We start from the raw sequence: 22,801 nt of genomic DNA, 5'->3' as shown, positions 1-22,801 counted from the left end.
TTTGCCAGAAGCTGGGAATGGGCGACAGGGGATGGATCACTTGGTGATTACCTGTTCTGTTCTTTCCCTCTGGGGCACCTGACGTTGGCCATTGTTGGTAGACAGGATACTGGGCTAGATGGACCTTTGGTCTGACCCAGTACTGCCGTTCTTATGTTAAGCAACTGGGTAGTAGCGTCGGCTGGAAAGGGCTTGCTCCAGCACAGCCACCCCTTTCAGCTGACTCCTACAGGGTGAGATGCAGAGAGGATTAGTGGGTGGCAAATCTTGGGGTCCAACTCGTTAGACGCGTGAGAGTAAGGGGCAAAGGACTGTAACTTGCACCATGCAGTAGAGGCCAAATGTAGCTGTTACACCAATGCAAATGTAGATTCTCACACCATTGGAGTTGGCAGAATTACTGGCTATTTATACTGAAATGAGGGAAGAAAAAAATTGATTCAGTAACTCCTGAGTTTTAATCCCAGCTCTAACACTGATGTCCCTTCTGGCCCTAGACCTCATCTTTGCCATTGGTGAAGCAGGGATTGTACTACTTGCATAGTGGCATTGTTGTGAAGATTAGTAAATTAACATGAGGAAAAGCCACTTTGAAAACGAAAGGCTACCATCTTCCATGAGAGGAGAGACTAAAAAGATGAGGGTTGTTCGGCTTAGAAAAGAGACCACTAAGGGGGGATGTGAGAGATATGATAGGATAGAGGTCTATAAAATCATGAATGCTGTGGAAAAAGTGAATAGACTAGGGTTATTTAATCTTTCCCACAATACAAAAACCAGAGGTCACCCAATGAAATTAACAGGCAGCAGGTTTAATACAAAGGGAGGTATTTTTTCCACACAATGCACAGTTGACTTGTGGAACTCATTGCCATGGGATGTTGTGATGGTGAAAAGTATAATGGGTTCAGAAAAGAACTAGATAAGTTCATGGTGATAGGTCCATCAATGGCTATTAGCCATTGCTCAGGGCACATTAAACCTCTTACTGCCAGAAGCCAGGAGGGGAAAATGGGGGGTGTATCACTCCAACTGTCCTGTTCTGTACAATTTCCCTGAAGCTGTGATACTGGCCACTGCCTGAGACAGGATACTGGGCTAGATGGATGATTGCTCTGAGCCACTATGGCCATTCTTATTTCCTCTGTCATCTAGGCTCACTACACTGGTCTGATCTCAGGTCAGCGGGAGTTGAGCATGCACAGGATTTTTGAGGCTCAAACCCCAATTTTTGCCATTCACATCAATGAGAGAAGGATCAAGCCCAAAGGCCATAACTTGGTAGGTACTCAGCACCTCTCAGCACTCAATCTAAAGGTTATGAACAGAGCAGGTCAGAATTTTCATCAACACTATTTTTAACCCCCCCAAAATTGTAAATATTGTCATTTTTGATTACAAAAATTGGTTATGCTTTTTGAAATCTGAATTATTACTTTTAAACATCTGAGTTTCCTTAATGAAAATGTTTAACACTTTTTTTCCTGTTTCAGGTTTGAACTGAACAAAAATTCATTGGATTTTTTTAAATTTTCCAGAAAATAATTGCCATTTTTGACCAGCTCTAGTTATAAAAATATGGTACCTTCCAGCAAAGATGGACAGCAGGTGGTGTGCAGGTAATAGTACCCCTATGATTCATAGATACAGCTATAGGGAGAAGATTTCTGATACTAGCAGGCTCTTAAATTTAGCAGACAGGGCTCTGACAAGATCCAATGGGTGGAAGTTGAGTCAGCAAAGTTCAAACTGGAATAAGGTGCATATTTTTTAGCAGTGAGGAAAATCAACCCTTGGAACAGCCTGCCAATGGATGTGGTGGATTGTACATCATCTGGAGCCTGGATCTCTTTCGAAAAGCCGTGCTCACGTTCAAACATCAGTTGTTGCATTGGGTGCACTTTTTACTGGGTAAAACTTCAGTGAACACTCCCAAGGCCTCGCTTGCTTTTGAAAATAAGATTCTGGTTCCTGAGTAATTTAGCAGTTTTTGAAAATGTTACCGTAGATGATCAGAGTGGTCTTTCTTCTCTGGCCTTAACATCTACGAGTTTATGAATTATTATTTGCTCACTTCAGAAGTGAGTTGCTACTTATCAGCAAAATCTGAGTTTCAGTGTCCATTACTCCAAGCTAAGTACTGGCAAAACTCTGAAATAAAACAGTGTGTGTGTGTGTGTGTGTGGGGAGGGGGGGTGCTGATGTCCATTGATATGAGGATGCTAGGAAGAGTAAACAAACATTAATAGATGGGTTAGAGGTACCAAATCCTTGCAAGTACAGCCACAATGTTTCCAATTCCCAACACAGTATGGAGTTCTCTTATAAGTGAAGAGTTAAAGATGAGATGTGAAATGAGGGAGCAAAGCCAAGAAGGCAGCAGAGAAGCCATGCTGGGAGGTCTGAGGGCCATCAGCTTTGATAGTGGTGGAGGACAATAAGATCACTGTAAGAAACATTTGTAAAGTGTCCTGACCAACTAGAGTAGCTTGTTAGTATCTGGCACATTTCCACGTATCTAACAACCAATGACCCAGAACAGAAACTATCAGGAATGCATGCAGTACAGCCTCTACCCAATACAGCAATTTCATAGAAATGTATAAAAAACAACCTGGTCTTACCTGGATCAGAAGACTCCCTGCACCAACAGCAAACATTTTAAATAACCAACTAATTTACAAAAAATATCATTTACAAAGTCTGAAGACAAAAGAGGGGGGAAATACATTGATGAACTGGGCATAAGAGACATATTTCAGAGTAACAGCCGTGTTAGTCTGTATTCGCAAAAAGAAAAGGAGTACTTGTGGCACCTTAGAGACTAACCAATTTATTAGATGCTCTAATAAATTGGTTAGTCTCTAAGGTGCCACAAGTACTCCTTTTCTTTTTATAAGAGACATAGATATTAGAGCTTCGTGAAAACTTTTGCACAGCTGGTTCACCCAAAAATGCCAGTTGGGCCAATCCAGAACTATTCACGAATTTCACGTGAATTCACCAAATAGTTTTGGCCAAATAATGTTTTTTCCAGGAGTTAGATGCCCCTCACAAAAGAGGAGGAGGATGTTGCAGGGGAGTGGTGGTGGTGGTTCTTCGTATAGTTAATTTTAAAATGCGCCAAGGAGCAGCTAGAGCAGATGTGCGACTCCTTTGCCATTGAAGTGTGGCTTGCAAGGTCCCCCTCCCCATTTTCCACCTACCAGACTGAGGGGGGGAGCTGAGGACTTCTGCCTTGCAGTGGGATGGTGGGGTAGGGGCTTCTGTCCAGCGGGGAGGGGGGTCTCGGGGCTTCAGCAGGAGTGGGGCTGAAACCCCAAGCTCCGGTTCCCGGGGGTGTGTGTCCCAACTCTCAAACTTCTGAAGATTGCCATATGCGGCTCAGAGGGCCAGTAAATTTGGCCACCCCGATCTAGAGCAAAGGGAATGCATGTATAAACTGAAAGTAAACCAACCCACCAACCATGAAATTCAAAAAATGCAGATTAAAAAAGAGCAGTAAGGAATGCTACATATTCTCAAAAAATCACTTTAAGGTTTGTAACACACAAAACGCAACCAGTGATCACAGTACAATCATCTTGCCTCGTCTCTTTCCATCTTTTGAAACAGCAGCAGCAATGTTTAAAATGCACTACACGCCCTGAACGTTTTCACAGGTAGGGTTGTGCTCAGTGGCAGGGTAGCCAGTTTATCACGTTAGTCAATTACTAACAAAACAAAACATATTTACTCAAAAGATCAGGTATTACAGACTATTGACCATCTTTGAAAATTGCCTTGATTGAGCAGAATGAGCCTAAAGGCCCAATTCTGCATTCCTTGCACCGCTAGATTTCTCTTTGAAGTCAATGGGAGTTTGCATATCAGGCCTTAAATCAGTCAAACTTATTTTTATACCTAACAAGAGGTGGTGGATGGGTGGGAGGGAGTGTGCTTTAATTACTCCATGGTGAGTTTATTTATTTATTTATCAAACAGAAATGCACTGTAAACTCTTTAAAGCAGAGAATGGTTTTTACTCTATATTTGTACATTGCCTAGCACACCTGTTGGCCCCAATCTGATTGTAGTGATATAATTAACAACAACAGTGCTGCAAAGTCAAGAGGAGAATGAACAATGGAGATTGAGCTACCTTACTTTATAGCTTTCCTGGGGATGCTCCTGTCATACACATACAACTAAGGGTAGCATAAAATCCCTCCTTTACCTGTAAGGGGTAAAGAACCTCAAATAACCTGGTTGGCACCTGACCAAAAGGACCAATAAGGGAAGATGATCCTTTCAAATCTGTGGGGAGAGGTTTTTGTTTATGCTCTCTGTGTGTTCCCTCTTCAGACAAAGAGAGAGACAAAGCAGGTGATCCAGCTCCTACTGAAATGATACATCTGCAATTATAGAAATTGTACGTAATAGCAAGGAAATGCATTAGATTATCTTTTGTTTTAGCTTGTGAATTTTCCCTATGCTAAGAGGGAGGTTTATTCCTGGGTTTTTGTTTTTTTTTTGTAACTTTGAAGTTTTGCCTAGAGGGGAATCCTCTGTGTTTTAAATCTTATTACCCTATAAAATTACCTTCCATCCTGATTTTACAGAGGTGCTTCTTTTACTTTTTTCTTTATAATAAAGTTCTGCTTTTAAGAACCTGATTTGTCCTAAAAACCCAATGTTCTGGTCTGTGCTCACCTTGTTTACCTATTTGGTTGGTAGATTATTCTCAAGTCTCCCCAGGAAAGGGGGTGAAGGGGCTTGGGGGGATATTTTGGGGGAAACAGGAACTCCAAGTGGTCCTTTTCCTGAATCTTTGTCTAGCTTACTTGGTGGTGGCAGCAATACAGTCCAAGGACAAGGAAGGATTTATGCCTTGCGGAAGTTTTTAACCTAAATTGGTAGAAATAAGCTTAGGAGGTCTTTCGTGGGGGTCCCCATATCTGTACCCCAGAGTTCGGAGTGGGGAGGGAACCTTGACAGCTCCCCAGTGAGGACTGCTGTGTATTGGAGGGACAGCATGCAGGAAACTTACTGGTGCTGTATCTGTCTGATAGCAAACTAGACAATTTCAGCATCCAGTGATGTCAATCTGGTACCTTTCACTTTAAAAAACACATTTTAAAAAGAAAATAATATTGGAACAAATCTTTAGTGATTTAGCAACATCCTGGGTGTCACTATGCTGCATGATATGGCCACAGAGAACTTCAAGGAGAGAGAAGGGATAGAACTGAGACCAACCTGCTCCAGAAAAGCACAAATCCCTACTGCTTGAAATAAAGGAGGATCTCCATTAATTCTTAAAAAGAAAAGGAGTACTAGTGGCACCTTAGAGACTAACCAAATAAATTGGTTAGTCTCTAAGGTGCCACTAGTACTCCTTTTCTTTTTGCGAATACAGACTAACACAGCTGCTCCTCTGAAACCTGTCATTAATTCTTAGTAGCAGGAGGATATAAAGAAGAGTAGTTCTGATGCTATCCATTAGAGGGCAATAATACATACATACATTTGTCAGTTCATTGCAATATTTAAATCATTCCACACTAAAGGCCTGCAGCTTATGTCCAAAGCTCAATAAATCAAGGTTAAGGGTGTTACCTTGTCCTTTAACTCAAGATGCTGTGCAGTTTTATTTCTGCAATCTGATTAAGAAGGGAGTGTCACACTTGTAATTTCCTGGTTTCAGTTACTTTAAACCAGATTCATCATTATTTAAATGTATTTTTTTAATCTAAATTAAAAACTTAGTTTAATGCAGAGCAACTGTAAGTAACGGGTGCTGGAAAGCTTCAAATTTTTCACACAAAATGGTAAATGCACACAGATTAAAACCTTGGGTACAATGTCTGAACTCATTTAGGGCACTACAAATAAATTTAAACCTATATAGAGGTTTAAATTTATCATCCATATAGATATATGTGGCTGGAGACTATTTAATAATAAACTTGGGTAACTGCAAAATAAATCATATAGGACTGTATAGAAAGAATTTCCACTTTGGTTGCCTATCTTAATCAAAATGCTTGGAACAGATTGTATGGTTTAAGGGACTGGTTATGGCACATGGGTCCTTCAGCTTCTATAGTTCAAAGCAGTTGAGGTCTATAAGTAACAAATCATCGAGTTTGTGTGAAATGGGTCACTGGTATCTCTCCAGCTCCCACTGAAGTCAATGATAAGATCCCCAATAATCTCAAAAGAGCAGGATCTGTAGGAGAAGTATATCTACTTTACAAAAACTAGTAGCATAATTTGTCACTGCTTAGCAGCAGACATGGGCAGAATTTGGGTCCTAATCCAAATTTCTCCAAAAAGTCTGAAGAGGTTTGGATCTGATAGTCTGCTTCAGCCCCATCTAGTCAGCAATCTTAGCAAGGAAGCCAGAGACTAAACACTACTCTTCCAAGCACCTGCTAGGCATGGGTTGTGACACATTGGCAGGGATGTCTGAGGAAGCTTGCACTGATACAGATTCTATTCTGTGAGCAGAGAAAAGGTTCCACTTTCTAGTCTCGTCAATCCAATGCCTTTTACAAGCACCAAACCATTCACACACAGAGAGAAATGTCTCTGTGCAATGCTGGGGAATGCTGGAGCATTTCCAGTAGAATAGAATGTTGTTTAATAATAGCTAAAAAACTGGAACCAGAGACTACTAATTACTAATCTAGTAATAAAATAAAAGGTGAAAGGACCACATTATTTATATCTTCTGCATCCTAACACTGCCTAAAAAAAAGTATTACAAAAAACAATTTTTCACACGAACAGTTATTTTTGCAGAAACATCTAATTCACTACAAGCGTTTAGAAATATTGCCATTCACTGCTGTAAATTATTAGGCATGCACATTTGGTTGATTGATATGCTTTATTTGTAAATCAGTCTTCTCTCTTTTAAAGGTAGTGCCAATCTGTGATTAGGAAGGTAACAACGTTGCTTTTCATAAAGGAAGAAGCCAGCATAGCACCATCATTCAGATGGAGAAACTTGGAATCCAGAGTTTTTAATACCCCCTTTGTATAAAGAAAATCTATGCTCACTTTTTGGACATCAAATTACTAGTGGGCTACCCGTTCCTCCCTATTTGGAGGTACCATCCAGAAGCGTCAGACAAGTTTTCTCAGAACCAAGAAAGTCAGCTAGTAATGATGTGGGGTTATGGGGAGAAAGGTATATAAACTTGCTTCAGCCTGGGACCTACAGTAGATCATATTGCACTGGGAGGAATGAAATAAAAATCCCAGCAGCCGAGTTTATTTGGAAATGTACCAAACTGTCTCACTATACCAACCAGGCACATCATATGGAACAATATGACTGTTTCCTACTGCAGTATATGGGGTGTTTTATAGATGCTAGAAAATCAGAGTGCTCTTAGTTTGACATTGTAAACACAATATACTGTAATATCATTGGAAGACTACCTGTTAACTTACTTGTCCTGAAATTAAGTGCAGAAATTAAAGTGTACAGAACTACCCCCAGTTTCCCCTGAACACAGACGCTTAGGAAAATATCACTTGCATACAATTTAGAAAGAAACAAAAATGGTTTTGTAATGGCAGAAGCGTGTTTTGACTAATTTATTGGTACTGTTTACATCTTTCCAGAAACCTTATAGTGCTGAAAAGAGAATATAGAAAAATGGCACCTTCTTACTCTGCAGATCTGCTCCCTGCATGTAAATCTAGAGTGGCTTCTGCCTACTTCAGAGATTAAAGTACATTTTTAACTGCATTTTACTCTTCTTGGTTCTGCAAAGCCAGAAGAACTAATGCTGAATAACCTGGATGCTAGACCATCTTGTGTAGAACTGTTTACCAACTTCAGATGAGTTAAACCTGAATAAACTCATTGACAGCGATGGAGATGCACCAGGGGGTGGGTGTCTAGAATCCAAAAAGTATGTGTTAAAAGCTGTCTATGCGAGGCAATACTGTAGCCGAAATCGGGTTAACACTGCCCACAATGTCAACAATGACCTTTTGTCCTTGTGAAGACAAGGCTAGTAAGGGCAAGTTTCCAGATAAGAGGCTTGCACAGATATAAGTAGTGCCCTGAGCGTGTCATCAGGCAGATTCTTAAAATGTATGGTCTTGAGTTACAGTCCGCACACACAGCTACCACCACCAGACACTTGAATGGCACCTAAAGCAAGGTTGACCTGAGTGGCTGCCAGATTATGCCCTTATTTGGCCTACACAAGATTTATTACTGGTAATTATGCACAAAATGGAAATAATCGACTTTGGCCAGGGTGAATACAGAAGCTTGGCAAAATCGGGGTGGGGGCAGGAGGGGAGGAATCTTTCCCCTTGTAAACTGAGTACACTTGCTATAGAATCACTGAAAAATAATTAACATAGAGGCCCCAACTTGCAGTTCTTAGGGAATCAAAGGAGAACTGCACTTTAATATATTTCCCTTGCTTAGATCACACATGGATGTTGCCATGCCTGTCTATTATGAATTGTATCTGCTGAGTCATTCCTGCCATTGATATTTTACCATGTAGCACATCTGATAGCCAGGAGGCAGGGATTATTTCAATCCAGTGATAATGAAGGGCAATCATTAAAAGGTGTTGAAAACAAATTAATGAGATTTTACATAAAACACTTCCTGCTTACATTTCCTTAGCTCAGTTTCTTTTATTTTGGAGCATGAACCCCCTGGGTCACCACAGAGGAGGCTGAACCAAAACCAAATGAAGGAGAAGGTTGCTAAAATGTTCAATACAATTTACAATGCTTTAAAAAATGGGTACACAGTAGAAGCAATGATGTGTCCCTTTAAATCCACAGTATTATTGTAATCTGAGAATCCCAGATACTGGGTCCAGAGTGCTGGAGGAATGTAATGGAGCATCCCTTTAAGGCAGGGTTTCCTAAACGTTTGGAGCGGAAAAGCTAAGGAGTGACGGAGCAGCCAGAACTGGATAAGATTGCAATAGCATCACATACCTTATTGCCCAGAAAATGGGGAAAGGGATGGGCTGGCATAGTGACAAAAATGCATTTCAGAGGACAGTTCTAATGAAACACTGATAAAGTGTGATCTTGGACAAGTCACTTCACCTCTCTTTGCCTCAGTTTCTCCATCTGTAAAACAGAGGTGATAACACTGACCATCTCCCAGGGGTGCCATGACGTTCAATTGTTTGTGAAGCACTTTGCAGTTATATTGCACTCGTGTCTTCCTGTTATCAACTATGTAGCTAATATGAACAAGAACTGACCTTTCAATGGCTTCTCAGTCCATCGTGGTCTGAGTGCACAGATGCTTGCTTTCCTAAGTTATCAGCTTCTATATTCTGCTTTGATCTCTGTCTTTTTGATTATAAACGCCTCAGACTGGAAAGCATGGGTAACATTTTCACGTTTCAGAGATTTTAGAGCCAGAACAGCCCTTTATGATCATCTAGTCTGACTCCTGCATAACACAGACCATAAAACCTCAACCAATGGTCTCTGCATGAGTCCTTAATTTCTGTTTAAGCAATAGCATCTCTTTTAGAAAGACATCAAGTCCTGATTGAAAGGTTCCAAGACCCTATCTAAATTACCCCGATGGTTCATGGTTAAAATTGCCTAAGTGACTTAGAAGCCTAAGTCCCATTTTCAATAGCGTCTTAGGCACTTAGGAGCAAGTCTCATTGAAACATTGTAGGCCCTAATTGCCCAAGACACTTCCGAAAATGGCAGTTAGGTACTTATGAGGCTTTTCCTTTTGGTCTTTCTTTTCTGGTACAGGTGAGTACACCGTTAGCATGTAATAAATAATAAACAATCAGGACAAACTCTCATTGGCTTAGATCATTCAGTGAGGCACTGTTTTTAACAACTTCTGAAACCTGCTTTTTCCAGATTGATCCTTTCAGGTGTGCTGCACGAACTGCAGCTATACACTTCAAAGCTTGAGTGACTGCTGGACTGCAGACACGAGCAGTGGCAGGTAATGTGTGTAGCGAAGGGTCAATCTCCCAAAGTTTGCATTTGTACCTGTTTATCCATCCCCAGAATGTACCACTCGTCAGCTGCTGTTTTACTTCAGATGAGTTGAAAGCTGATGCTGTTAGAGACAACGTCCATAGCACAATTGTTATTACTTCCCTTTAATTTCATCATCCCCATTTGGGGATTTTTTTCTGCTACATGCTATGGTAGAAGGGCATAGTATTGATGAGAAGATTGGTGGTCTAAATCCAGGCATTCATTTTTCCAGTTACCAGATTATACAGGTTAGCCACTTCCCACTATGTATTTAGAGGCACCCATGATTAACACTGCATTTTAAAATTCCAGCTTCCCTCTCTTCTACAAGCAGGTGTTTTGCAAAATTCCCATGGTGCTTTAATGGGAGTCAGATTGCCAGCTTCAAAAACAAATTTCTGTATTCGCCATCTGCACTGCAGCCTGTTTGTGAAGTGTTACTGAGCAGAGCTGGGGTAAGTAGATACACATCAAATAGTAGTAAACTAGAGGAACTGACCACATGGTCACAGCTGGAAGAGGTATGTGGTCTCACTTAATAAAAACAGAGAAAATACTTGTAGCTATATTGGCCTTAAGAATATGGACAAGGTAGGTAGTGTGATATCATTTATGTGACCAACTAGGGTTTCTTTACTAGGATGGGTATATGCTATACTTGGAGCCTTATTTTCCAAAGGTCTGACACACACATGCATGTGGACTGTCTAGCAGATGTAGATAATAAGCATTTTCATATGCAAAGCTGATCTGTCCACATTTGCAGGTGTAAATTGTATCATTGGCAGACGTATGTGATGAAGTGATGAGACTCTCACCCACACATGTAGACGATGAGACAAAGAGCAGACAGGGTTCAGGGCCTCATTTAAAACAATGCTTTGCTGTCTTCTTTGAGAAACTGGGTGTTCTCATTGGGATAAGCAACGTATTGTAAATGTGCTTGCATATTTCTGTGCATGGGCAAGTTTATTGGAAATCCATGAGTATGGGCATCACTGCACTGTCTAGGGTTACAGGCAGGCAAGAAGGTATTTATGCAATATAAAATCAGAGAATCGTGGGCCTGGAAGGGACCTCGAGAGGTCTTCTAGTCCAGTCCTTGCACCAACGGCAGGATTAAGTATTGTCTAGACCATCCGTGACAGGTTTGTCTAACCTGCCCTTTAAAATCTCCAGTGATGGTGATTCCACAACCTCCCTAGACAATTTATTCCAGTACTTAACCACCCTGACAGTTAGGAAGTTTTTCCTAATGTCCAGCCTAAACCTCCCTTGTTGCAATTTAAGCCCATTGCTTCTTGTCCTATCCTCAGAAGTTGAAAACAATTTTTCTCCCTCCTCCCTGCAACAACATTTAATGTACTTGAAAACTCTCATTGCCCCCCTCAGTCTTCTCTTCTCCAGACAAAACAAACCCATTTTTTTCAAATCTTCTCTCATAGGTCAGGTTTTCTAAGCCTTAAATAATTTTTTGTTGCTCGTCATGGAATCATAGAATATCAGGGTTGGAAGAGACCTCAGGAGGCCATCCAGTCCAACCCCTGCTCAAAGCAGGACCAATCCCCAACTAAATCATCCCAGCCAGGGCTTTGTCAAGCCTGACCTTAAAAACCTCCAAGGAAGGAGATTCCACCACCTCCCTAGGTAATGTATTCCAGTGTTTCACCACTCTCCTAGTGAAAACGTTTTTCCTAATATCCAACCTAAACCTCCCCCACTGCAACTTGAGACCATTACTCCTTGTTCTGTCATCTGCTACCACTGAAAACAGTCTAGATCCATCCTCTTTGGAACCCCCTTTCAGGTAGTTGAAGCAGCTATCAAATTCCCCCTCATTCTTCTCTTCCGCAGACTAAACAATCCCAGTTCCCTCAGCCTCTCCTCATAAGTCATGTTTTCCAGTCCCCTAATCATTTTTGTTGCCCTCTGTTGGACTTTTTCCAATTTTTTCATGTCCTTCTTGTAGCGTGGGGCCCAAAACTGGACACAGATGACTCCAGTTGAGGCCTCATCAATGTCGAATAGAGGGGAAGGATCACATCCCTCAATCTGCTGGTGATGCCCCTACTTATACATCCCAAAATGCCATTGGCCTTCTTGATAACAAGGGCACACTGTTGACTCATATCCAGCTTCTCGTCCATTGTAACCCCTAGGTCCTTTTCTGCAGAACTGCTGCCGAGCCATTCGGTCCCTAGTCTGTAGCGGTGCAAGGGATTCTTCCATCCTAAGTGCAGGACTCTGCACTTATCCTTGTTGAACCTCATCAGATTTCTTTTGGCCCAATCCTCCAATTTGTCTAGGTCCTCTGTATCCTATCCCTACCCTCAAGCATATCTACCTCTCCTCCCAGTTTAGTGTCATCTGAAAACTTGCTGAGGGTGCAATCCATGCCATCTTCCAGATCATTAATGAAGATATTGAACAAAACTGGTCCCAGGACTGACCCTTGGGGCACTCCACTTGATACCAGCTGCCAACTAGACATGGAGCCATTGATCACTATCCGTTGAGCCTGACAATCTAGCCAGCTTTCTATCCACCTTATAGTCCATTCATCCAGCCCATAGTTCTTTAAATTGCTGGCAAGAATACTGTGGGAGACCATGTCAAAAGTTTTGCTAAAGCAAGGAATAACACATCCACTGCTTTCCCCTCATCCACAGAGACAGTTATCTCATCATAGAAGGCAATTAGATTAGTCAGGCATGACTTTCCCTTGGTGAATCCATGCTGACTGTTCCTGATCACTTTCCTCTCCTCTAAGTGCTTCAGAATTGATTCCTTGAGGACCTGCTCCATGATTTTTCTAGGGACTGAGGTGTGGCTGACTGGCCTGTAGTTCCCCGGATCCTCCTCCTTCCCTTTTTTAAAGATGGTCACTACATTAGCCTTTTTCCAGTCGTGCGGGACTTCCCCTGATTGCCATGAGTTTTCAAAGATAATGGCCAATGGCTCTGCAATCACATCCGCCAACTCCTTTAGCACTCTCGGTTGCAGTGCATCCGGCCCTATGGACTTGTGCATGTCCAGCTTTTCTAAATAGTCCCGAACCACTTCTTTTTCCACAGAGGGCTGGTCACCTCCTCCCCATGCTGTGCTGCCCAGTGCAGCAGTCTGGGAGCTGACCTTGTTCGTGAAGACAGAGGCAAAAAAAGCATTGAGTACGTTAGCTTTTTCCACATCCTCTGTCACTAGGTTGCCTCCCTCATTCAGTAAGGGGCCCACACTTTCCTTGACTTTTTTCTTGTTGCTAACATACCTGAAGAAACCCTTCTTGTTACTCTTAACATCTCTTGCTAGCTGCACCTCCAGGTATGATTTGGCCTTCCTGATTTCACTCTCGCATACCAGAGGAATATTTTTATAGTCTTCCCTGGTCATTTGTCCAATCTTCCACTTCTTGTAAGCTTCTTTTTTTTGTTTAAGATCAGCAAGGATTTCATTGTGAAGCCAAGCTGGTCGCCTGCCATATTTACTATTCTTTCTACACATCAGGATGGTTTGTCCCTGTAACCTCAACAAGGATTCTTTAAAATACAGCCAGCTCTCTTGGACTCCTTTCCCCCTCATGTCATTCTCCCAGGGGATCCTGCTCATCAGTTCCCTGAGGGAGTCAAAGTCTGCTTTTCTGAAGTCCAGGGTCCGTATTCTGCTGCTCTCCTTTCTTCCGTGTCAGGATCCTGAACTCGACCATCTCATGGTCATGCCTCCCAGGTTCCCATCCACTTTTGCTTCCCCTACTAATTCTTCCCGGTTTGTGAGCAGCAGTCAAGAAGAACTCTGCCCCTAGTTGGTTCCTCCAGCACTTGCACCAGGAAATTGTCCCCGACACTTTCCAAAAACTTCCTGGATTGTCTGTGCACCGCTGTATTGTTCTCCCTGCAGATATCAGAGTGATTGAAGTCTCCCATGAGAACCAGGGCCTGGGAACTAGTAACTTCCATGAGTTGCCGGAAGAAAGCCTCATCCACCTCATCCCCCTGGTCCGGTGGTCTATAGCAGACTCCCACCACGACATCACCCTTTTTGATTACACTTCTAAACTTAATCCAGAGACTCTCAGGTTTTTCTGCAGTTTCATACTTGAGCTCTGAGCAGTCATACTGCACCCTTGCATACAATGCAACTTCCCCATCTTTTCTGCCCTGCCTGTCCTTCTTGAACAGTTTACATCCATCCATGACAGTACTCCAGTCATGTGAGTTATCCCACCAAGTCTCTGTTATTCCAATCACATCACAATTCCTTGACTGTGCCAGGACTTCCAGTTCTCCCTGCTTGTTTTCCAGGCTTCTTGCATTTTTGTTTACAGGCACTTAAGTTAACTCGCTGATCATCCCTCTTTCTCAGTGTGAGGCAGGAGCCCTCCCCTCTTGTGCGCTCCTGCTTGTGCTTTCCTCCCAGTATCCCACTTCCCCACTTACCTCAGGGTTTTGGTCTCCTTCCCCAGTGAACCTAGTTTAAAGCCCTCCTCACTAGGTTAGCCAGCCTGCTTGCGAAGATGCTCTTCCCTCTCTTCGTTAGGTGGAGCCTGTCTCTGCCTAGCACTCCTCCTTCTTGGAACAACATCCCATGGTCAAAGAATCCAAAGCCTTCTCTCCGACACCTCCTGCATAGCCATTCGTTGACTTCCATGATTCGACGGTCTCTACCCAGGCCTTTTCCTTCCACGGGGAGGATGGACGAGAACACCACTTGCACCTCAAATTCCTTTATCCTTCTTCCCAGAGCCACGTAGTCTACAGTGATGCACTGAAGGTCATTCTTGGCAGTATCATCGGTGCCCACATGGAGAAGCAGGAAGGGGTAGCGATCCAAGGGCTTGATGAGTCTTGGCAATCTCTCCGTCACATTGTGAATCCTAGCTCCTGGCAAGCAGCAGACTTCTTGGTTTTCCCGGTCGGGGCAGCAGACAGATGACTCAGTCCCCCCAGGTGGGAGTCCTCGACCACCACCACCTGCCTCCTCCTCTTGGGAGTGGTGGTCGTGGAACCCCCAACCCTAGGACAGGGCATCTCGTGCCTTCCAATCGGCGGAGTCTCTTTCTGTTCCCTTCCCTCAGATGTATCATCTAGTTCACTCTCCGAATTAGTACCTGTGGAGAGAACATGAAAACAGTTGCTTACCTGTATCTTCCCTGCTGGTACATGGATGCTCCCCTTTCTTCTTCTGGAGGTCACATGCTGCCAAATTTCTTCATCGTCCTCCTGTCCCCGCTGTGCAGCCTGCTCTGAATCTTCAGAACGTTGTGTCCATAGAAGCATATCCTGACGTCTGTCCAGAAAATCTTCAGTTTCTCTTATGCAACGCAGGGTCGATACCTGTTGCTCCAGACCTTGAACCTTCTCTTCCAATATAGAGACCAGCTTGCACTTTGTACAGACAAAGTCGCTTCTGTCCTGTGGAAGAAAGGCAAACATGGCACATCCAGTGCAGGTCACAACAGCTGAATGCTCCCCATCCATATTACCTTCCTTCTACGAACTTCCTCAGGAGTTGTAGTAACTACTTAGAAGAAGCCGGTGAGATGTAAGCCTCAGTGGGCTCTCCCTGGGCGAACTCCCAGGCAAACTCCCTCTGTTAGCCTCTCTGCTGTTCGTGGCTCAGCTGGTTTGCAGCTGCACTCCCAATTCACACTTTTCAAACCACCAATCAAGCACATGGTCAAACTGTCCCCACAACAGACACTCAGATAGTCACCCACACAGCCTCCTTCATGCAGCCCTTAACGTACCTCCTCTCAGGAAGATCCCAGGCAAACTCCCTCTGTTAGCCTCTCTGCTGTTCGCTGCTTAGCTGGTTCTTCTCTGGACTTTCTTCAGTTTGTCCAAATCTTTCCTGAAATGTGGCACCCAGAACTAGACACAATACTCCAGTTGAGGCCTAATCAGCACAGAGTAGAACGAAAGAATTACTTCTTGTGTCTTGCTTACAAAACACTCCTGCTAATACATCCCAGAAAGTTTGCTTTTTTTGAAATATTACACTGTTCACTCACATTTAGCTTGTGATCCATTAGGATCCCTAGCTCCCTTTCTGCAGTACTCCTTTGTAGGCAGTCATTTCCCTTTCTTGTATGCGTGCAGCTGATAGTTCTTCCTTAAGTGGAGTACTTTGCATTTGTCCTTATTGAATTTCATCCTTTTTACTTCACACCATTTCTCCAGTTTGTCCAGATCATTTTGAATTTAATCCTCCAAAGCACTTGCAACTCCTCCCAGCTTGGTATCGTCCGCAAACTTTATAAATGTAGTGGCACATGACACATCTATGTATCCAATAATTACTGGTTCTATAGGGAAGCAAAAAAGACTGCCCTATTTACTCCTCTGCTACGTCCAACATCACACAGAGTAGGACTCTCTCAGTCACTGAAGTTAGGCATCTAAATCAAAAGTCACCTGATTTTCACTTCTACTGTCCACTGATTTTAAAGCAACCCCCATTGGTTTGCAGAAACAACGCTGGGTCTAATAATTGACCAGTATGCAAGCACTGACCATGGTTATGAAATACACCTAAAGCCACATCTGTATATTGTCAAACATTTGTTTCCTTTAAGATAAAGACAGCAACTACAACAGGGGCAGCTGAAAACCAACTGAAGGACTGGAGCTAACAGTCCTCTGGATAAATTTTTAATGATTATTATGAAAGGGATGGAGCCATCATTTTCATTGAGAGGTTCCCTTGCCTGTATAATTTGATTTCTCACTGGTTTGCCAGAATTTTGACTCTCAAGTCATTCTGCAAGGCCCACCTGTTACTCCCCCACCCCCCTGGCCCTGCTTTTCCTGAGGGCTGTTGGAATGTAAATGGGAAAGCATGGTCTGCAGAGAGGGTAGGTTTGGGAATGAATTGGGAGCATTTTATGCTTTGGACACTGGCTGCCTCTGTTATTCTGTAGCTTGTCCATGTGCCCAAAGCACAAGATGGACATGTGTCTATTAAGCTGAAATAAACAAAACATTTTGCATGATGTTTGAAGGCTGCGAGTTTCCTTAAGTGGGTGAATCCTTAAATTCAGTCTCTATTTAAGATGCAGTGAATGCCTCATGTTAGTTGCCTATGGTACTGAGTGCCCTCAATTCCCATTAATTAAAAACAGCAGTAGAGGGTGTTCAGCACCTTAATGGTCCATTTTAATGCATAATGCGTAAAAATAAGGGTGGTTATGGCTATGTAAATGACAAGGGCACAAGTTAAAGATGCCCTGGATAGGTCATTATTTCAATCCCAACTCTTAGCTGCAACAGTGAGAATTCACAACTGCTATAGTCTCATTAGGAGCGCTCTCTGAATGCATTAATAGTCCTTAATAGCAGTTCATACACATTAGCTCAGATAATTACATATTAATACTCAACCACACATGCTAACAAAATAGAGTGAATTTTAAATATTTCTGCTGATCTAGTGCAGTGTTCATTTACCATGAGGCCTAAACACTGCCCTCATCCAAAGTGGGACTGTTGTAAGGTGGTGTTAAGATATAGCAAACCTTCAGACTCTCATACAGGACACGGTAAGTGGGCTTATTTGTTTTTGTCAACAGTCTGACCAGCAAGGGCATTCTGAAATCTCTGTTTACAGCTCTCCAGCAGGGGAGAACGTGGGTGATCATTAATGGGGCTGCTTTAACCCTGGATCAAGTCTTGTCTTCCTTCAACCTTATGTTCAGTAAACACTGCTCCTTCTCTACTCTGTTTCCACACCCCCTCTTTCTGAGCACCACCACATCTCCCGCAACATTATCCAGCTAACCTTCATCATCAAACCGTTCCGTGACTTCGAATCCATTGATGTCCATGATGTTTCTGCCCACTCTCAGCTCACTCCATGCCGCTGTCTACTCTGCTGATTGATATAAAATCCACATCCATTCTGGCCAAACCCAAGGGCCTTGACTCCATCTCCATCCTCTTTCAACACTCTGTTGACCCCATCCCCACTTCTTTGAATCTAGTTTGCACAGAGCTTTCACCACTCCATCCTCTCCTGCTACTTTTCCCACAACTTATTCAGTCCCTCATTTGGTGGGCTCTGCTCCTCTCATTTTCTGTTCTGTCTCTTCTCCCTTTCCACACTCTCTCTAAGAATCTCTGCCCACAGTTTCAAATATCAGCTTCATGCCGAGGATTCAGATCTCCCCTCTTTCCACTTCTGACTGGTGGTCTTCCCTTTAATCCTTTATCTCAGCATGTCTCTCTAACATCTCCTCAGCTTAAACATGGTCAAAATGGAACTGTCTCACTCTCCTTCAAATGCTCCTTATGCCCTCTGTTCCTGTCATTGTTGACAACATAATCTTCCTTGCCATGAAAAATCATACCTAGGAGTAGCCTTCGACTCCTCCCCTTTCTTGTCCCACACATGAAGGCCAAGATTTTCAAGTGACGACGCTTTTGGGTGTCTTCATTTTGTGGAGGGTGCTCAGCATTTTTTGAAAACCGGGTATCTTTAAGGTATCTTGAGTTGGGTCCTGTGACGCTCGCAGTGTCTGTGCTGTGCAGCTTTGGTTCAGAGCCCTGACACCAGCAGTAAGCTCACAGCACAACAGCCTCACCTCCAGCAGGCTGGTGACTCCTTGCAGCAGGACATCAACCCCTCATATTCTCCCCTCAAAAAATCTCTCTCTGCAGTGCTCAGCCCCTCTAACTGTAGTACTCCCCAGACCGTATCAAGTTCCCTGCTCCTTGAAAGAGAGTACACAGCAACTTATTTAACTGGGGTTGACAAATTCTCCACTTCAATCAAAGCACTGAGTGGATTTATGGCAAAAGTAAAACAGGCTTATTAACAAAACAATGTATTAACAAAAGGATGTATTAACAACAAGCAATACCAACTGCTAGGAATAAGGATAGAAATGGTTACAAACAAAAGTAAAAACATGCTTCTGAGGCTAAAATTCATCTTAAACTAGAGTCTTTTGTTCAAAGAAGTTTTTCCCCACCACAATCATTCTTCCAGCATGGCTGGGACATTCTTCACCCACGATCCGACACAAGGAGCAAAAATCCTTGGTATTTCTGTGTAAGGGAAAGGTTGCAGAAGATTGGCGAGGAGCTAAGTGGTGGACTGAGTACGTGACTGGATGTAAGCGGAGGATGCAGACAGTTTCAATGAACTTTGTCCAACAGACCCTGCCAAAAGATATTGTAGCATAGCTCAGCATATTTTTGCCTGTAAACAAGTTAGTTTATGTAATGAGCATAAATCATACATATAAGAATGTAACCAGCTGTTGACCCCATGTAACTCCGAGATAAGCGCGGAGAATATAGCACCGCAGAGGACTCCCCCCCAGCGGAGTCCTGCCTGGTCATCTGTCCCGAGCGGCCAGAGTCCCCTGCAGCCCCTCCGTGCATCCTAGGGGCTCCCCGCGCAGATTGGAGTGTAAATTCTTCCTTCCTTCCTTCAATAAAGCGTAGTTTACTATTCTTAGGCCTGAGTGTCCTCCTTTCGCTGGTATCTTCCCCCCGGCCCTTGTGGGCACACTTTGACTCCTCAGGTAAAGGATAAATATAGGGTTCTCTCTCCTTTTTATAGTCCAATAAACCTTTGAAATGTAGTCTTTGAAAAGTAAGCTCAGATAAAGTCTCTCTCCCCTGTTGGGATGTAGACACCATACTGCCTCTTCCCAGCTTATTAGGTTGATAGCTTTGTTTGCCTTCTAAGTACATGTACCTTCATTGTCACTATCTGAGGACCAGGTTGGTCAGACAACCAAATATACATTTCTTTGTCTAGGGCAGACATGGCATATGCCAGAGGTAGTCAATTTTTTTTTTGTCAAGGTCCAAATTTCTTGGTCAAGGTATAGTCCCAGACCCCAGAGAAAATAATAAAAAATTAATAATAATGATAAGAAATAAATAAAAAGATGTCAAGGTCCATTCAGAAGCATCTGGTGGTCCAGATTTGGCCTGCGCCCCCTGCCCATCATTTCTCCTTTTCACATTGGCCCCTCTCTTGTCCTCTCTTGATTTAGAGGTTCTCTCTCCTTTCCAAACACATCTGCCAGTCCTCCTGCCTAAGTCCATTTACAACTCACTCTCTCTAGCACAGGCCTGATTCCTTTGAACACTCCACTTCTCTAGGCTTCTACATTCAGCAATGAAATGTTGACTATTACTGGATTTTCCAAAGTGATGGCTAACTGAACAGAAGAAAGGGGTGACCTAGCAGCAGTTTCAAGCATTTGTAATAGTAAACAAGAAATCAGCTGGTGAGGCCAAAAAATCTTCCTGCAAACGCCCCTGAAAATTCCCTGCTGACCTGACCTTAGCTAGCCAATGCACACCTTGTGGAGCTCGGATGGGGAAAGGTGAGAGCAGTCACCTTATAGACATGTGTAAGAGGTATTTATTATCTGGAGACCCGCAGAATTCTTTCAAAGGGACAAATAAGGCCATCAATTATCATATCATGGCGGCAAAAGGACCATTACACATGAAATAAGCAACTCTGTCTTTAATGAGTTTGTAACCCTAGATTTATTGTCTCATCACCGCACACAGGACTTCAGGTGTGTAGCTCCCATTAGTACTAATAGGATGTGCACAGTTAAAGCCCCACACACTGAGATGAGAACGGAGTCACTAGAATCAGTGATGGGCAAGCTTCAAAAAAGTTCAGATGTTCAGCTCAGCTTCCTAAAATGGGGATGCTCATTTGAAGCTAAGCTGAACCTACTCCATCCTGCAGCTTCATCCTCTCTCCCTCTTCTCCCAACTTGCAAACGAATTCTCATGAGGATTGGTATGTGTGTGTGTGGCCTCTCATGTAGTGTCTTTTCAGTTCAGATGCCACCCACCCTGCCGTCCCAACCCTTCCTGGGGTGTCAGGTATATTCTTCAGAGGGTAGGCATGTCTCTGAAGATGGATTCAGAAAATTCCTTCATTTGACCCACTGCTTTCAAACTTAACGGTAGTCAGACTTCCCCACAACAACCCCAGAGTGCACTGCCAGAAGATGCAATAATATCCCACCTTTCTTCTGGCATGTTGCGTGGATGGAAAGCATAGAGGCAGAGGACCAACCTCTGCTCTCAGCTACACCATCAAAAGTCCACAGTGAGTTACTCTGGAATGACACCAGTATGACAAAGTAGAATGAGACTGTTGTTCTTATCACCTGTAAAACTCCACAGAGCTGATGAAAAAGGTAAAGCAGCACTGAGTTATTCTGAATCACCAAGAGGTGAAAATGTGGCCTGATGCATACAAAAAGCAGAACAAGCAACATCAGCCTTTCGAATTGGAGATGTGTCACTGGCAGACAAGAGCACAGAACACTGGATGAGTAAGTGATACACTGTATGCTTCTTGTTTAGCTCCTATTCAAACAGCAGCACCCAGGTTATCATCACTTTTAAAGGGCAGCAGTTTGTATGATGCTGTCCTGTTTTTCGGCAAACAGCTGCAAGTCAATATTTTTTGAAAAGCTTTTCTGTCAGCCAATGACATCTACTCAGACCTCAATAATGCAACAGCAAATGTAGGGGGCAAAGAAATAAATTGCAGAGTTTGCAAGTGGGAGTACAATGATAAAACATTAACTATTAATATAACTTAACATAATATCGAATGCTCTCCCAAGAATTATAATTTTTCAGATATATGTCACATTCAGAAACATGAAATTGAGCTCTCCATCACACAAAATTTCTTTCCATAGTATTAGAAATATAATTCTCATGAAACAGGAAGCCATGGGGACTTGTGTATTCTTAATATATTTAAAGGTTTTTAAAAGTTACAGTGAGATTAACTGGAACCAGCAAATGTGTGGTGTTTCAGAGTTAAGACTAACACTCCATCCTTCAAGCTGATCACTTTGCCTAGTCCTTTGGCATTGCCATGCTGGTGTTAACGTAGATCACGTAGATTTCAGTTGTGTAAAGTCCAATAACATAGGTGTGAAATCATGTTCAGTTGGAATTCGGTAGAAGTTTTGCCTAGGACTTCAATGGCAGCAGTTTTAGATCCTAGAACCTGAATTTTCATAGAAATGAAAGAGGAGGAAGACCTATTAGGAAATCTAATCAATCTAATCCAACCTCTGACAGCACAGGAATATTTTCTACAAGATCAAGGTTATTAAAGGCAGAGCAGGTAGCACTACTTATTTTTATGGTTGCCTTTTGCAAGATTCTTACAGCTGCTTGTCACTTCACTGCTCTAACCATTCAGGCTGAAATTTCCCATGCCAGGCGCCCGCCTAAGGCTGATATTTATTTATGGGAAGTTTCAACTCATATGATTCAGCCATTTCCAAGTGTGAGATTAAAGATAAATACATTGCTTTGCCTATGATACAAATTCTTTCAGTGGTTTCACTGGGAAACTTTAGCGCTTCCATGTTTTGGAGCGAAGGCTTGAAATTTGGCAGGGAGATCACCCAGGTCTCAGGAATGTTCCTTTTGCTGTCACTGTGAAAAGCTGCCTGCCTTTGACTAATTTATGAGCCTCTGAATAATCTCAAGAAGAAAGAGGAGTACTTGTGGCACCTTAGATTGAGCATAAGCTTTTGTGGGCTAAAACCCACTTCATCGTATGCATATAGTGTAAAATACAGTAGGAAGATAGATACACACACACACAACACATGAAAAAATGGGTGTTGCCCTACTCACCTTAATTGATCACTCTCGTTAGTGTGAGTAGGGCAACACCCATTTTTTCATGTTCTCTGTGTATTTTCCACTGCATGCATCCGATGAAGTGGGTTTTAGCCCACGAAAGCTTATGCTCAAATAAATTTGTTCGTCTCTAAGGTGCCACAAGTCCT

Source organism: Lepidochelys kempii, chromosome 2 (genome assembly GCF_965140265.1).
Source record: "Lepidochelys kempii isolate rLepKem1 chromosome 2, rLepKem1.hap2, whole genome shotgun sequence".
Taxonomy (NCBI): domain Eukaryota; kingdom Metazoa; phylum Chordata; order Testudines; family Cheloniidae; genus Lepidochelys; species Lepidochelys kempii.
The sequence above is the reverse complement of the archived record's forward strand: the minus strand, read 5'-3'. Positions refer to the sequence as shown.